Consider the following 16,703-nt stretch of genomic DNA (forward strand, 5'->3'; position numbering starts at 1 on the left):
ATTTCAGAGGACACTCGCGCTCCAACACGGGAAGAGGGACATAGAAATACGGAACAACCACATAATAATAACACAGGACACTTCGGAAATTATGAAAGAAATTGGCAAGGCGCATTGGATTTTGAGATGGAACCGCCGACACGACGTAACAATTACCGATATGCTACTCGCCGACACGATGATTTTGACTATAAGCTGTTTATTACTACACGTAAATTCAAAACATTTAAGAATTCTGCCAACGACATTCATCCACAAGCGTGGCTCCATCAATTCTCTCATTGTTTTCATCCCAACTGGTCATTGGAGCACAGGTTAGAAATTATGTGTGGCTACTTGGAGAATGAACCAGCTGTAAGAATGCGATCGGTCATTCACGATTGTCATAGTGAAGGAGAATTTTACCATGCCTTCCTCTCAGCATATTGGTCTCAAGCTTCACAAGACTGAGTAAAACATAGCATCATAATGATGAAACATTTCGAACAATCTGAATTCTCCAGTCTTGTGAAATATTTTGAAGATTTGTTGCACAAGAATCAGTACCTGTCAAACCCATACAGCCCCTCAGAACTCACTGAACATTTACGACATATTATTTTGGCAGGACGTTGCAAAGACGACATTGAAGCTTTTCAGGGACTCTTACAAGAATTAGATATTGACACTGACAATCGCGGAACGCAAAAACAGGAACACAACAATTACAGGTCACATCCGTCGCAATTCCGCGATGAAAGAAATAATAACTGGACACGACAGGTCTATTCTTACAACGCAAATCGTGACCAAAATAGACACCACCCGTACGACAACTGTTGGCAGAGTAGTAATAATTACAGGGAAAGATCACCTCTCCGCGGTAATGACTATCACAGAGACAATCAGAGAAACAGACAATATGGCAGCCAGAACTATTATTATTACGGGAGACAGAATAACTTTAGACGCAACGGTCCAGCGCGCAGTTACGATTCAGGGAGAAATTCTCCACCACTTAACCGACAAGAAAGAAACTACAGGAACTACCGACATGACGACAGACTATGTGATCGTAACGACAGACCTGAATTGCATCAGAACTGGCGGGATTTAAACAGGGCAGGGCCCTCTCGGCAAGGTGAATTTGTAGAAGCTAGGTCTCCTAATCCCAATAACGACACGCGCCAACAAAGGAACAGACAATGACTCGCACCGCAGGCAGCCACCTGCGCCGGCTGGCTCAGAGAAAAATAACACAGAAGCTAACCTTGAGAAAAATTCCAGTATTCTTTACCGACGTATACTGCATGATAATTGCGTTAAAGCTGAAACTCTGAGTATTTTGAAGAGTAAAAGATTGTACCACATTTCAAATGTAAAACCGTTTATTGAAAGCTAATCTGCTTTTTAACTTTGTCTTTGCCATATAACTTTTCACTTTACATTACTAGTATGCTTTGTCAGACTTAGAATCTGTTAATATGCAACAATGTTTGAAGTTAAATATCCAATCAAGAACCAAGAGAACTTATTTAAACAGAAATTACGAATGCATTGTTATAGTGAACAGATGTCACAGTGTTATTGTGTGTGTACATTCTTGCTTGTTAGTTGCACGATTATGTAACGACCATACGGCTTACATACTTAGAGCATTTACCAGTACTGCTAATGAGATTTTAATGCAACATTTTGGTTTACTTGAAATTTGGTGTATCATGAGGTAAGTACATTGGCTTCTGCAGAATTTAGCTTTCGGAGGACGATAACTACGACACTTCCACATAGATTATCTTACAGCAAGACGCACATTTAGCGCTACAGGACACGTATTTGAGTGATTAATTTCGCACTTAAAACATTTATTTTTTAAGATATTTGAAGTACAATGATACAAAGTTTTTCCGTGATACATTTCATTCCATTGCAATAATCTGTAACACCTGGGGGTATAATTACATTAATCCTCAGGGGGGTACACGCTTACTTTGTGTACCATGTGTTTGGCAAACACAAGGAGCCCTAGCTAATATGGTATTTGCTTATACAACTTTACACAGTGGTACCATATTTCTCTAAGACAGAATTACACAGCTATCTGATCATTTAACTGAGAGAGACAAACATTTTTTGTACTACATCAGTGACACATGTTTACGCAATTACACAGTTGGGTAACTTCACACTTACGAAATTGTATTTTGTCTGTACTTTGTGAACTGTTCATATTTTTTCGGAACCATTGTGATACTATGAGAGCTTTGAATGATGTATTTGGTGTGGGATCATAATTTTTAAAGTACATTTGAGGCAGATGACACTTTTGACATGAGCAGAGAATTTTTTTTAGGTTTTGAAATTATTGCAGAAAGCTACGACGTTTTCGAGATTTGACTGAGGTGTTATGATGTTATTTTTACGACGACGATGTGTATTATGCTTTTGAGGTATGTTTATGATCAATAAGCTGATGCTATATAAGGAATGTGATTACGTGTTTATATGTATATGAATAATGAATAGAAGTTAGGGACTCTGGTTTGTGAAAAAGGATGTTGGAAACCGAGAATCGTACTTTAAGAGTTATTAAATGTATGTAAATGCGTGAGTGTATTACAATGCCGACGAAAATTTCTTGGACACTGTTATATCAATAGGAGTTTGTTTCTACACATTTGTAACGCAAATTCTCAACCCGTGATTTTTTTTTATATGAGACTGCCACTGTAGCGGAAACTGCCGTCGTAAATATTTCAGCAAGAAAGGTAAGTGACCTTGGTGTAATGCGTTTTGGGCGCCCAGCTGAGAGGTAGACGTCTGACAAAAGAAAGCCATTAGGTGCAAAAAAAAAAAAAAAAAAAAGGGAGGGCATTATCCTCGCTATTGACATTCCTTTGTAGAAAGCATCGCAAATACGACACGCTCGAACTTGAAAACATATGATTACACTGTGGAGCTCTTAATTTATGATATTTACTAAAATGCCTAATGAAATGATGAGAAACATTTTACATCCATTGTCTTTCTAGTTGAGAGATCGCTCATTTTGTTTAATATCTAGTTTCTAGCTGCACTGCAGCATTGGTTAAAATAGAATTTTATAGATGTACTAATATAAATATTTTCTGTCTACAGATCGAGTAAATAATAATTTTTTCAAAAAAATGAGGGAGCACAAAAAGACATTTACCTTCACAGGAACTGCATTCATAATTTTCTTTTCAAGCACTTGGTAATTTCTTTTGTAGAAATAGTTGTGGTGCACCACTTTAACTACATAGACATTAAGATGTGAATATACATTTCCCTTGTCTGCATTATTGTCTTTAGTGTAATGTTTTTTTCCTGCTTGAGCTATGTCATGTTTAGATATAAGTTATTTCATTTTCTGCTGCTGGTTGCCAGGCATAGTGCTACTGAATTATAATTTGTGTTACTCTGCTAAGGCAGATTTATTTTTCTTGTTTGCTGCGCATTGCCTCATATTAGTTGTAATGGTGAATTGCTTGGTAATTTAGATTTACTGTAGCTTGCTTTGCAAATTTCCATTTTTTTATTGCTGTTTGTGTTAATTGTTCTGTGCTGCTGCATTGCCTTTGTCATGAACTGCTATATATATTATGACTATTAAGGTAAATACATTGTTTGTTCTCTATTAAAATCTTTCATTTCCTAACTATGCCTATCAGTAGTTAGTGCCTTCCGTAGTTTGAATCTTTTATTTAGCTGGCAGTAGTGGTGCTCGCTGTTTTACAGTAGTTCGAGTAACGAAGATTTTTGGTGAGGTAAGTGCTTTGTGGAAGGTATAGGTTAATGTTAGTCAGGGCCATTCTTTTGTAGGGATTTCTGAAAGTCAGATTGCGTTGTGCTAAAAATATTGTCTGTCAGGTTAAGCACAGTCATGTACAATTTTTCAAAGGGGACGTTTCAATTTCTTGGCCCTATAGCATATATGTTATATGAAACTGCTAGCCTATAGCGTGGCGCGTGTCTGTTTATTCGTTAGCAGCTAAATAGAAGCTAGATACCATACCATCCAGTCGAAAATTTTAACATGAAAAGAATTGCAACAAGCACTGGAATCGAACTCGAGTCTTCTAACGCAGAACTCTATCCACTGCGTTAACAGGGCAGCTCAGCTAGAGTATTGAATGAAAATATTTGTCGTTCATGTGACATTGTTGCCAGATTGCCTTTCCTTTACATTCATTTTCTATCGAATACATCAACTAAACTCTGTCCGAACAGGCCTTGGCGGCCTAACGATACGGACCGACAGTAGTGTCATCCTCAGACCACAGGCGTCACTGGATGCGGATACGAAGGGGCATGTGGTCAGCGCACCGCTCTCCTGGAGCTGCTAATTCCCAATCAAGCACCGCCTCAATTGGTGTCATGAGGGCTGATTGCACCCCGCGTGTCAACAGTGCTCGGCAGACCGGACGATCACCCATTCAGGTGCTAGCCAAGCCCGACAGTGCTCAACTTCAGTGATATGACGAGAACCAGTGTTAGTAATGCGGCAAGGCCATTGGTCCATCGAACACATACACTTGAATAAATTTTGTCACAGACCTGGTTGTGATGTTAGTATAGGAGCATTCGCGTTGTGATGTCCGAGGGCGCCAAATTTGAACCACCCTGTGTGCGTGCGTGCGTGTGTGTGTGTGTGTGTGTGTGTGTGTGTGTGTGTGTGTGTATGTGTGTGTGTGTGTATGTTCAAATGGTTCTGAGCACTATGGGAATTAACATCTGAGGTCACCAGTCCCCTAGAACTTAGAACTACTTAAACCTAACTAACCTAAGGACATCCCACACATCCATGCCTAGGCGTTATTTGAATCTGCGACCGTAGCAGTCGCGCAGTTCCAGACAGAAGCGCCTAGAAACGCTCGGCCACCGTAACCGGCTGTGTGTATGTGTTTGTGTTTGTGTGTGTGTGTGTGTGTGTGTGTGTGTGTGTGTGTGTGTGTGTGTAAGGCGTCATCCAGAACTACTGGCTTTAATCATTTCGTGTCAGAACTTCTCGAGAGCCACCCAAAATTAAGTACCGTTTGCAATCGTGGACAATTAACATATTACCTATATTATGCCGATTGTCAGCATAACTTCCGGAAGCAACTCTTCCGCGATCCGACCTCGGGTGGATGTCCTTGCATCGCGCGTCTGACACCTACTACCGGCAGCGCCTCCAGAAGTCTCTGTAACAAACCAAATAACCTCACAAGTACCACTGAGTACCACGTCTCTTACGTCTTAAATACGCTGAGGTAACAAAGGTCATGGGTTAGCGATATGCACATATAGAGATGGCGATAGTATCGCGCACACAAGGTATAAAAGGGCAGTCCGTTGGCAGAGCTGTCATTTGTACTCAGGTTATTCTTATGATAAGATTTCCGACATGATTATGGCCGTACGGGAATGGTAATTGGAGCTAGACGCGTGGGACATTCTATTTCGGAAATCGAAGGGTATTCAGTATTCCGAGATCCACATGGTCGAGAGTGTACCGAGAATACGAAATGTCAGGCACTACCTCTCACCGCAGACAACGCAGTGGCCTACGGCCCTCACTTAACTATCGAGAGCACCGGCGTTTGCGTAAGTTGTCAATGCTAACAGACAAGCAACACTGCGTGAAATAACCGCTTATATCAATGTAGGATGTACGACGCACGTATCGGTAAGGACAGTGCCGCGAAATTCGACGTTAATGGGCTATGGCAGCAAACGTCCGTTGCGAGTGCCTTTGCTAACAGCACAAAATCGGCTGCAGCGCCTCTCATGGGCTCGTGACCATAACGGTTGGATCCTAGACGACTGGAAAACCGTGTCCTGGCCGATGAGTCCCGATTTCAGCAGTTAAGAGCTGATAGTAGGGTGCAGACCCCACAAACCCATGGACCCAAATTGTCAATAAGGCACTGTGCAAGCTGGTGGTGGCTCGATTGTGGTGTGGGCTGTGTTTACATTGATCATTGCCTACGAATGGTTATGTTCGGCTACTTGCCGACCATTTGCAGCCATTCGTGGACTTCATATCCCCGGACAGCTATAGAATTTTTATGGATGACAAGCACCATGTTACCTAGCCACATCCGTTCGCGATTGGTTTGAAGAACATTGTGGAGAATTCGAGCTAATGATTGCCACCCAGATCGCCCAATGTGAATCCCATCGAACATTCATGGGACGTAATCGAGAGGTCAGTTCTTGCAAAAAACCCTACACCGGCAACATTTTCGCAGTTATGACTGACTGTAGAGGCAGCATCGCTCAGTATTTCTGCAGGGTATTTCCAACAAACTGTTGAGTTCATGCCATGTTCAGTTGCTGCACTATGCCAGACAAAAGGAGGTCTGTCGCGATATTAGGAGGTATCCCATGACTCTGTTCACCTCAGTGTGTGTGACAGTAACTGCATAGCAGTAAACTTGTATTTTATTTTTCTATGCTGCTTTGAAGTGCACAGGGCCCAACGAAACAGATAATTTACTGTGAAAGAGTATCATGCTGTGCCTAATTGTCTTGTTTGAAAATGGAACACGACCAAACAAATTTATGATGATATCTATAGTCCTTTCGGTGGTAACTGTCGTTCGTCGTGCACTATTAAGAATTGGCTTGCTGCATTTACATCAGGGTATTTCAGCATTGAAGATAAACAGCGTCCCGGGAGGCCAACTTAATCCACAGTTCCGGAAGCCAATACATTCCATCCGTGATCCGGGATGATCGCATGAGAACTGCTAAAAAAGATGGCAGAGGCCCCGAGAATATTCCGAGGACAGGTGGGCCATTTTATTCGCGAGACTTTGGACATGAGAAACCTCTCAGAAAAATACAATATTGCAGTGCCTGTGTTATTCTGATTACGATGCAAAGTTGCTTTGGACATGCAGGCATGTACGAAGGAACAGGTACCAATATCGTATTTCTCTGCCGATACCGGGCAAGCGACTTTCAAGTACAGCGTGTGACCTGTACGGGAATAAACATAATGTATGTACGAGTTCAGGTCGCAGACGCATAGTTGACGACATATGAAAGTTTGGGACTGCCCGTGAGTTGTGCACGGATAGCCAAGTGGTAAGACGACCTCTCGGGATAAGCGGGAAATCCGGGTTCGAATATCGGTCAGGCACAAAATTTCACTGTAGTCATTCCATTCTACAGCTAATGGTTGTCCTTCTTCGCAAACGCGAATATGTTTGATGTATCTCAGAAAAGTGGTTTACCAAATGTCTCAATGCATAACAAAAGCGTGAACATGTGATTGCTTCACAGTCCATTTTGGTCCATTTTCGCCAGGATTCCGTATGATTTTGGGATCGTCTCGTTACCATGGTTGAATCCCTGGATATATATATATATTCTGGATCCACAGGGCAAAGAACAGCCCAAAGAATGGACACAGTGCATCTCCACGTCCAAAGAAGTTCGAGACACAAATACCAGTGGAAGTTGCTCGCATCCGTCTTTAAGGATAAAGATGGACTCCTACTTATTTAGTACATACAGCATGGTAAAACCATCACGCCAAATTACTATGTTGAGCTTCTCGACAAAATGAAGCAACAGTTGGTCTATAAGTGCCGAGGAGAGTTGAGAAAAGAAATCTTGTTTCTGCAGGACAACGTCCCGCCACACAAAGCGGCCATCACACAGGGAAATTTCGCAGAGCTTCGCTTTGAAATTCTCAAATATCCACCTTGTTCACATGACTTGACCCGCCTCAGACTACAATATATTTCGAAATCTTAAAAAACATCTTAGGGGAAGACGATTTCTGAACGCTGAGGAAGGAAAAAAGTCTACAGATGAATTGTTTTCAACACAACCCGTTTTTCTATCTGGTACGAAGATGTCATAAATGTGTTGAATTCTAGGGGGAACACTTCCTTTTCTTTAGCGTTTGTCCCGCCTGGTGGCAGGGTCCGCTGAGTGGATTCGCTGTCTCCATTTTGTTCGAGTGTGGATCATATCTGGATGAACATTTACATCATTTAGGTCGTTGTGCAGAGTGGCGCTCCATCACTTTCTTAGTCATCTCTTGGGTCTGTTTCCCATGACGTCCACTGTGTATGAAGCCTAGTGTATGCAGTGGTACCGTCCTGTGCACGCACCACATGTCCAAACCATCGCAGACGTCTTTCTCGCATTTGCTCTGGATCGGTGCGACCCCGAAACGTTTCCTCATAGTGTCGTTCGAAACGTGATCCGGTCGAGTGGTGCCACCTGTCCATCTAAGCATCTTAGTCTCTACGACCCCCAGTCGTCGTTCTGCCTCTTTTGTAGCTCCCCAACACTCGGTGCTGTGGAGAGCAACAGGACGTATGACAGTCCGATATACCTTTGACGTCAGATGAACCTTAATCCAACGATCACAGGTGACGCCTGTTGTCATTCGCCATTTCATCCATGCTGTCTATAGGCTGACCATCACTAGAGATTGTAGAATCGAGATAACCAAACTTTGATACTTTTGGTAGATATTCTCCGTGAATTTTGGTGATCCAAACTTCTCGTAGCTCTGTACTCAGATTTCTTTTTGTTGAGCCACAGGCTATACCGCTCAAGTCGGTCGTTCCGCTCTTGTGTTTGGTGCTGGAGCCAATACGACATCATCAACACACAGCAGTGGCCATGGTAGTGAGCTGTGCCGGTTTGATGTGACAGTGTCCATCACAAGAATAAACAGCAGTGGTGATAAGGCCGAGCCTTGGTGGATACCTGCTGTGATGCGAAAGCCATTTGATGCTCCTGCAGCCTCTTGGACAGAGTTCCTCGGTTCTGTATACAGAAGCCGTACCCAGTGAACAAAGTACTCTGGAATGCCATGTTCTCGAACACTAGCCAGATTAGATCATATGGTACCTGATAGAAAGCCTTTTCGAGATCTAGAAAAGCAAAGTGCAGTAGCTTGTCCTTTTCGCGATATTTTTCAACCAGCAGCCTCGCAGCATGGACTGCGTAAGGTGTGCCTCAATTTTTTCACAAATCCGATTTGGTTCCTTGTAATTAGTTGAGAATGCGTTCAAAGATCATCATCGTGTGGCACAGTAATTTCATCGCGCGGTAATTAGAACACTCAGCTGGACTTCCTCTCTTTTAGAAGATTGGTACAGTAATGCACTGCTGCCAGTCTGTTGCTATTTTACCTTCTCTGATAATCTGCTTGAAAAGATCTATTAGCCAACCTGCTCATTCTATTGTTCAGGATACCATAATTCAGCTGGGATGTCATCAGGACAAGAAGATTGCCCTCTCTTCGACTAGTTCTGCAAGTTTCGCAGGAGAGCTTCTGTGAAGTTTCGAAAGGAGGAAACGAGGTACTGGCGGAAGTAAAGCTGTGAGGAAGGGGCGTGAGTCGTGCTTCGGTAGCTCAGGTGGTAGAGCACTTGCCCGCGAAAGACAAAGGTCCCGGGTCTCGATCCGGCACACAGTTTTAATCTGCCAGGAAGTTTCTCGGGGTAGTTTACGTCTATCTTCAAGATTCTTCCAGTTCAGTTCGTTCAATATCTTTGTGACACACACACGGATCAGACAAACCTGTGACCATTCGTGCTGTCCTTCTTTGTATAAGTTCAATATCCCCTTTTATTTCTATTTGGTAGGGGTCCCACACACACAACATTCCGGTCGCACGAGTGATTTGTAAGCAGTCTCCTTTGTAGACTGATTGCACTTCCCCGGTATCCTACCAATAAATCGAAGTCTAGCATCTGCTTCACCCACGACTGAGCTTGTGTGATCATTCCATTTCATAACCCTACAAAGTGTTACACCCGGATATGTGTATGAGCTGGCGAATTCCAACTGTGACACATTGATACTATAGTCATAGTACACAACTTTTTTTTTCGTTTGGTGAAGTGTAAAATTTTACATTTCTAAACATTCAGAGCAAGTTGCCAATCTCTGCACCACTGCTGGCCGGTGTGGCCGTGCGGTTCTAGGCGCTTCAGCCTAGAACCGCGTGACCGCTACGGTCGCAGGTTCGAATCCTGCCTCGGGCATGGATGTGTGTGATGTCCTGAGCTTAGTTAGGTTTAAGTATTTCTAAGTTCTAGGGGACTGATGACCTCAGATGTTAAGTCCCATAGTGCTCAGAGCCATTTGAACCATTTTTCTGCACCACTTTGAAATCTTATCAAGATCTGACTGAATATTTATGCAGCTTCTTTCAGATCGTACTTCATTATAGATAACTGCTTCACATAAAAAAAACTTGAGGTTATATTAATGTTGCCTGTTAGGCCATTAATTTACAACACGAACAGCAACAGTCCCAACACACTTCCCTGGGACACACCCCGAAGTTACTTGAACATCTGACGAAGACTCTCCATCCAAGATAACGTGTTGCATCCTCCCTATCAAAAAGTCCCTAGTCCAGTCACAAGTTTCATTTGATACACTATATGATCGTACTTTTGACAAAAGGCGTAGTGTGGTACTGAGTCAAATGCTTTTCGGAAATAAAGAAATACTGCATCTACTTGGTTGCCTTGATCCAAAGCTTTCAGTATGTGATGTGAGAAAACTGCGAATTTGGTTTCACATGATCGACGTTTTCAGAATTCATGCTGGTTGGCAGTGAGGAGGTCATTCTGTTCAAGACACCTCATTATATTTGAGCTCAGCAGTTTAGAATGTTAATAACACCAGAGTAGTCAGCATTTTGTGTACTATAACATGACGAAAAGTTTTTGTATGGAATGTTAGTGACGTCCGCATTGCGTGGGACAATAGATGTTTATGTCTGAGATCACGCCCCGTTTAAAATAATCTTGATTCCCGAGTTTGCAACTCAGTCGATATTATTTTTTCGCACAATATTTCGACATCGTTCCTGGCCGTCTTCTCGCGTCTCAACGGCAAAGACGATTACTCGGTCGTTGAACTCCAAACTGTCGAACTATCGTGAGAAAATTGAAACACCAGCTCATCTACAAACTCTGAAAGCTGGATAATTTCTTGTTCCTCCGATAAGTGCTTCATTTGCTACAGGAAGGTCCTACTCCGAGAGACTCACTAAAGGCAGAATGTGCTGCATTGCTTTAAATTCTGCTTCGTCGCCTCGGGGGGAGAGTTAGGAGGCGAAGGGGACAGTGGACAGAGAGACAAACAAGTGTCTTTAAACAACTTGATCCTTTATTAAAGAAGATTAAGTCCCTGTATCAGTCAAAGAGTGGAGGTATTGTAGAATTTCATTTGTGTCAGTAAAGGAGTTGGTTGCTCTGAGGCAGACCATAACGAACATTACCTACTCGGGGCTACTGAAGGCGACCTCACTCAGTACTGTGACTTTTGTTCGTCAACAACGACTACAACCTCCGGAAAAAAGTATAGTCAGAGAAGTCTAGAGTACTAAAATCGTACTAAAGTAATGTATTTTGTATAACGTAGCAGATAATGTGTATAGACTTGCCATATTTCCTATCTTATTTCGGTCTACAACATTACCTGTATGTCAGTTATCTTTTACATGGTCACCTGACGTGATCATTCAGTACAAGAAGCAATCTATAATTTTGTATTGTAGTCTTCTTTTTAAAACAAATTTATTTGTCAAGATTATTAGTTTCGGCAATATGTATTGCCATCCTCAGATCCACAAAACAGGGCAGAGGTAGTTGCATCGTGCAATGCTTACACTACTCTGCCACATGAGAACTATACAGTATGGCTCGAATTTTTTATGCATACATGCATGCATGCATGCATGCATGCATGCATGCATTCATGCGTAATACCAGTTATGTTCTTCCAGAAAAACACGTTTGCATTCTAAAACATAAAACCACGAACTTGTAATAACAACCTCAACTGCTGTTGCTTTGCTACAGTTAAATAGAATATACGCGTACACCAAACAACTAAATTAATTAAATTGCTAAATAATTAATATTGGATGGGTTGGTTAGTTAACGCTTTGTAACATAGCTGGTGGGAAAAGATGAAACATACAAAAGGAAAAAGGGATCTGTGCTTTGTGCTACAATATCCGAAAGCTAATCAACGTAATAGCGTTAACTGCAAATTTCTCTCTTGGAAAGCAAAGGGCTACTGAACACATCGCGGTTGCTGAAAGAAACAGCGTCTGCTATTATTTCGTTAAAACCACGGTGGTGTGTGGATCGAGATTTGGAGATATAACATAATGAATTACAGTCGCGATAATTGATTTTTCCGTCGCTGCCTGGTAGAAGAACTTCATATTTGTTAGTGAAAAGCACAAAATTGTGTATGTTCTCTAGTACAAAATTATTTAGTTCAACGACTTTGATTTATGTGGCTATTAGCAGACTACTGTATAACTGTGTATCGTCGTGAAAGAGGTGAGAGTGCAGGTAAACAACACTGGGAACCTTATTACACACTGAGAGTGCCGTACAAAGACAGAGTAAATATCATCTTTGACCATGCAATAGTAATATACATGAAGCGCCAAAGAAACTGGTATAGGTACGTGTATTCAAATACAGAGATACGCTGCGGTCGGCAACGCCTACATACGACAACAAGTGTCTGGCGCAATTGTTAGATCGGTTACTGTTGCTAAAATGGCAGGTTATCGAGATTTAAGTGAGCTAAAACATGGTGTTAAAGTCGGCGCACGAGCTATCGGACACAGCTTCTCCTAGGTAGCGAGGCATTTTCCTGTACGTCCATTTCAGGAGTGTACCGTGAATATCAGGGATCCGGTAAAACATCAAATCTCCGACATCGCTGCGACGGGGAGAAGACCCTGCAAGAAGGGGACCGACGACGACTGAAAATCGTTCAAAGTGACAGAAGTGCAACCCTTCCGCAAATTGCTGTAGATTTCAATGGTGGGCCATCAACTAGTGTCAGCGTGCGAACCATTCAATGAAACATCGTCGATATGGGCATTCGCAGCCGAAGGCTCACTCGTGTACCCTTGATGGCCTCACGGCACAAAGCTTTACGCTTCGGCTGGGCCCATCAACACCGACATTGGACTGTTGATGACTGAAAACATGTTGCCTCGTCGGATGAGTCTCGTTTCAAATTGTATCGAGCGGACGGACATGTACGGATATGGAGACAACCTCATGTATCCATGGACCCTGCATGTCAGCAGGTGACTGTTCAAGCTGGCGGGGGCTCTGTAATGGTGTGGGGTGTGTGCAGTTGGAGTGATATGGGACCACTGAAACGTCTAGATTTGACTCTGATAGGTGACACGTACGTAAGCATCCTGTCTGATCACCTGCATCCATTCATGCCCATTGTGCATTCCGACGGATTTGGGCAATTTCAGCAGGACAATGTGACACCCCACACGTGCAGAATTCCTACAGAGCGGCTCCAGGAACACTCTTCTGAGTCTAAACACTTCCGCTGGCCATCAGACTCCCCAGACATAAACATTACTGAGCGTATCTGGGATGCATTGCAACTTTATGTTCAGAAGAGGTCTCCACCCTCTCGTACTCTTACGGGTTTATGGACAGCCCTGCAGGGTTTGTGGTGTCAGTTCCCTCCAGCACTACTTCAGACATTAGTAGAGTCCATGCCACGTCATGTTGCGGCACTCCTGCGTGCTCTCGGGAGTCCTACACGATATTAGGCAGGTGTATCAGTTTCTTTTGCTTTTCAGTGTAAATGCTTGGTGCTGAAGTTATAGAGCATGAATAGCGAAAATATAGTAAACGATAAACCTTTTTCCTTTCGTTATTTTGTGGCGGTGTTGGCGAGAAAAAATTTCGGTAAGGTTTGAAATTGTGTGTAATGTTTGTTGGAAGTCGCTAAGTGTTCTCGTTCCCAAATAAATAGTAAATAAATGTGAATGTAAAATACAAAAAAACGTGTGTGTGTGTGTGTGTGTGTGTGTGTGTGTGTGTGTGTGTTTGTGTTCGTTTGAGAGAGAGAGAGTTCCCTTTACACTTGTTTAATGTTTAATTTCATCATCTTGGGTTATGTTAGTATTTCACTGTCGAAGGTGAGACTTATTCCGTTTTCACGCCACGCACTCGGTGTTTAATTTGTTTTTCAAATTTGTTCACCAGCAGTGTACTCAGACAACGATAGTGAGTGATGGCGACCTTGGAAGCCAAAGCCACATAAATGAAACACTATCTGATCAAAAGTACCGGGACACATCTATGCAGTGCGGAATCGATCGCTAGAAGTAATGAGAAGCGGAACCGCCAGTATAAAAAATAGGTAGGGACTATCTTCTTGTCAGAAGAGAACCAGTGACAGCAGAATGGTTCGGCCGGGAGAGCCCAGAGACTTCGAACATGGATGTCAGATGCATAACAGAGCCGTGAGATACCTTTCAACCCTAGGTAGCCGAACCGACTTTTGGTGATGTGACCATGAGGTGGAAATGTGAAGAAACAACATGCAGCCGGCCGATGTGACCGAGCGGTTCTAGGCGCTTCAGTCCGGAACCGCGCTGTTGCTACGGTCCCAGATTCTAATCCTGCCTCGGGCATGGATGTGTGTGACGTCCTTAGGTTAGTTAGGTTTAAGTAGTTCTAAGTTCTATGGGACTGATGACCTCAGACATTAAGTCCCATAGTGCTTAGAGCCATTTGAACCAACAGGCAGATCTCATATACCGACGGACAGAGGTAGTCGAGCATTGTGGAGGGTGTTGTAAAATATCGTATGTAATCTGCGGAAGGAATTACTCGCGTGTACCAAAGTGCTACCAGCAGTCCAGCTAGCCTATTGACTGTGTGTAGGAAGTTAAAAAGAATGGGGACAATTCTCGAGTAACTATTAGCAAGCCACACGTTTGTGTAGTCAGTGCAAAGGGTCTGTTCTGTAGCAATCCGATGGAAGGGTTTGTGTTTGGCGAATGGCTGGAGAACGTAAGCTGGCGTCAAAAAAATGGCTCTGAGGACTATGGGACTCAACTGCTGTGATCATTAGTCCCCTAGAACTTAGAACTACTTAAACCTAACTAACCTAAGGACATCACACACATCCATGCCCGAGGCAGGATTCGAACCTGCGACCGTAGCAGTCGCACGGTTCCGGACTGCGCGCCTAGAACCGCGAGACCACCGCGGCCGGCAAGCTGGCGTCATTTGTAGTGCCAACAGCCAGGTACGGAGATGTGATGTATGGGAGTGCTTTTCGTCGGTAGGGTGTGCTTCCCGTATTGCTTAAGAAAATGTTAGATGCGAAAGGATATGATCAGATTTGACAGCACTTTGTGCTGCGTACAGTAGATGGACTGTGCTGAGACGATGATTGTTCTTTTCAACATGACAATGCACCTTTTCATAAAGCAGCATCTGTTAGGCAATGGTTCGTGGATAATATCGTTTCTGAAATGGACTGGCCTGGACAGAGTCGTGACCTAAAACCTATGGAACACTTTTGGGATTAGTCACAACGTCCACTTCACCCCAGACACCAGAGTGGCTGCCATTCCTCCACGGACATTCAGATACCTCATTGAAAGTGACCCCGACAGAGTTCAAGCAGTCATAAATGAGAAGTGGGGACACATGCCAAATTAATGTCCACTAATAGATGTCGCGATGCTTTTGATTAGGCAGAGTACTTTTGCACAGCCATAATTCTGTGCTTTCATGTATAAAAAGAGTCGACCTCTCAACCATAGCAGTGTCTAACAGAACATCAGATACAGACCAGCCTCTTTCGTGTTATACAGAGAATCATTTGTGCTGAATTTGTCGTTGCCATTGATGACAAGGGCTGACTGGTGGTGAGCTGGAAGCGAGGCTGAGCAGTGAGTAGGGAACAGAGCAGAGGGGTGAGGGGGCAGAGGCTGGGGTGCGGCCCCCGCCGTGCCTCGCCCCCCCCCCCCCCACATCCCACCCCCCAGGTGTCCCCGCGCTTTGGCGCTGCCGCCCCCGCCAGCTCTCTCGTTTGACCGGCGCCTTTTACCTCATTAGCCTTTCGGCGCGGCACGCCCCGTGTTTATTCACGGAGCGGCCTTATACTTTGAGCACAGCTTCAGGAATCAATATCGACACGCGGCGTTTGGCCGCTGTGTGCTACATCCGCCTCCCGCAGCCTCTGCTGGGGCGTCCACCTGTGCCGTGCCAGCGCTCACCGGCCACCAGCAGCAGCGGTAAACAGCTGCAACAGGAGCCGGGCACAGTGGGGCAACTACTACTTCTGTTTACTTGGGGAAGAGTAACTATTTAATAAAAATGAATTTATAATACACCACTTTTTATATTGGACTAAAAAGTATAAAACTATTTTTCTAAGCCCATACAGACAGATTCGTAACCCCATAAAGATAGTTCTGATAATTTTTAATAGTTGTGAAAATACATGTAATATTTAAAATAAACAAACTTGGGGCGCATGCAAAAGATAATAGTAACGAGGAGAACTATTCATACATCAATTAGTAAACAGTGTAAAATAGTAAGGAAATGATCTATTCACGCATAATTGATGTGTTGCATGTGCCCGACGTTTTTCGTTTTAAATCTTATGGGTTTTTTCATAGCTATTAAGGATTCACAGTCACAAACTTTTAGGACTATCAGTATGCGGCTAGGAGATTTATTTTATACCTTACAATCTAACTTAGAAACGTGAAATACTAAAAATTCATTTTTATTTCAGTGATTATTTTATGTTTTTAGTCTTCTGTATGTGAAATTTTTCAATCGCTTTCAAACGTTTTAACGAGATTAAGCGGAGACATGTGGTAAATTTCAGGTTTATTTCAGTTTCTCTTCAGCTGA

The 16,703-nt window shown here is 43.2% G+C and overlaps 1 protein-coding gene across 1 annotated transcript in view; it reads left to right on the plus strand.

Annotated features, from left to right (window-relative positions):
- LOC124798705 overlaps positions 1 to 16,703 on the plus strand; it is a 478,156-nt gene that overhangs the window by 210,956 nt on the left and 250,497 nt on the right. The gene's annotated exons all lie outside the window — the stretch shown is intronic.

Source organism: Schistocerca piceifrons, chromosome 5, assembly GCF_021461385.2.
Source record: "Schistocerca piceifrons isolate TAMUIC-IGC-003096 chromosome 5, iqSchPice1.1, whole genome shotgun sequence".
Taxonomy (NCBI): domain Eukaryota; kingdom Metazoa; phylum Arthropoda; class Insecta; order Orthoptera; family Acrididae; genus Schistocerca; species Schistocerca piceifrons.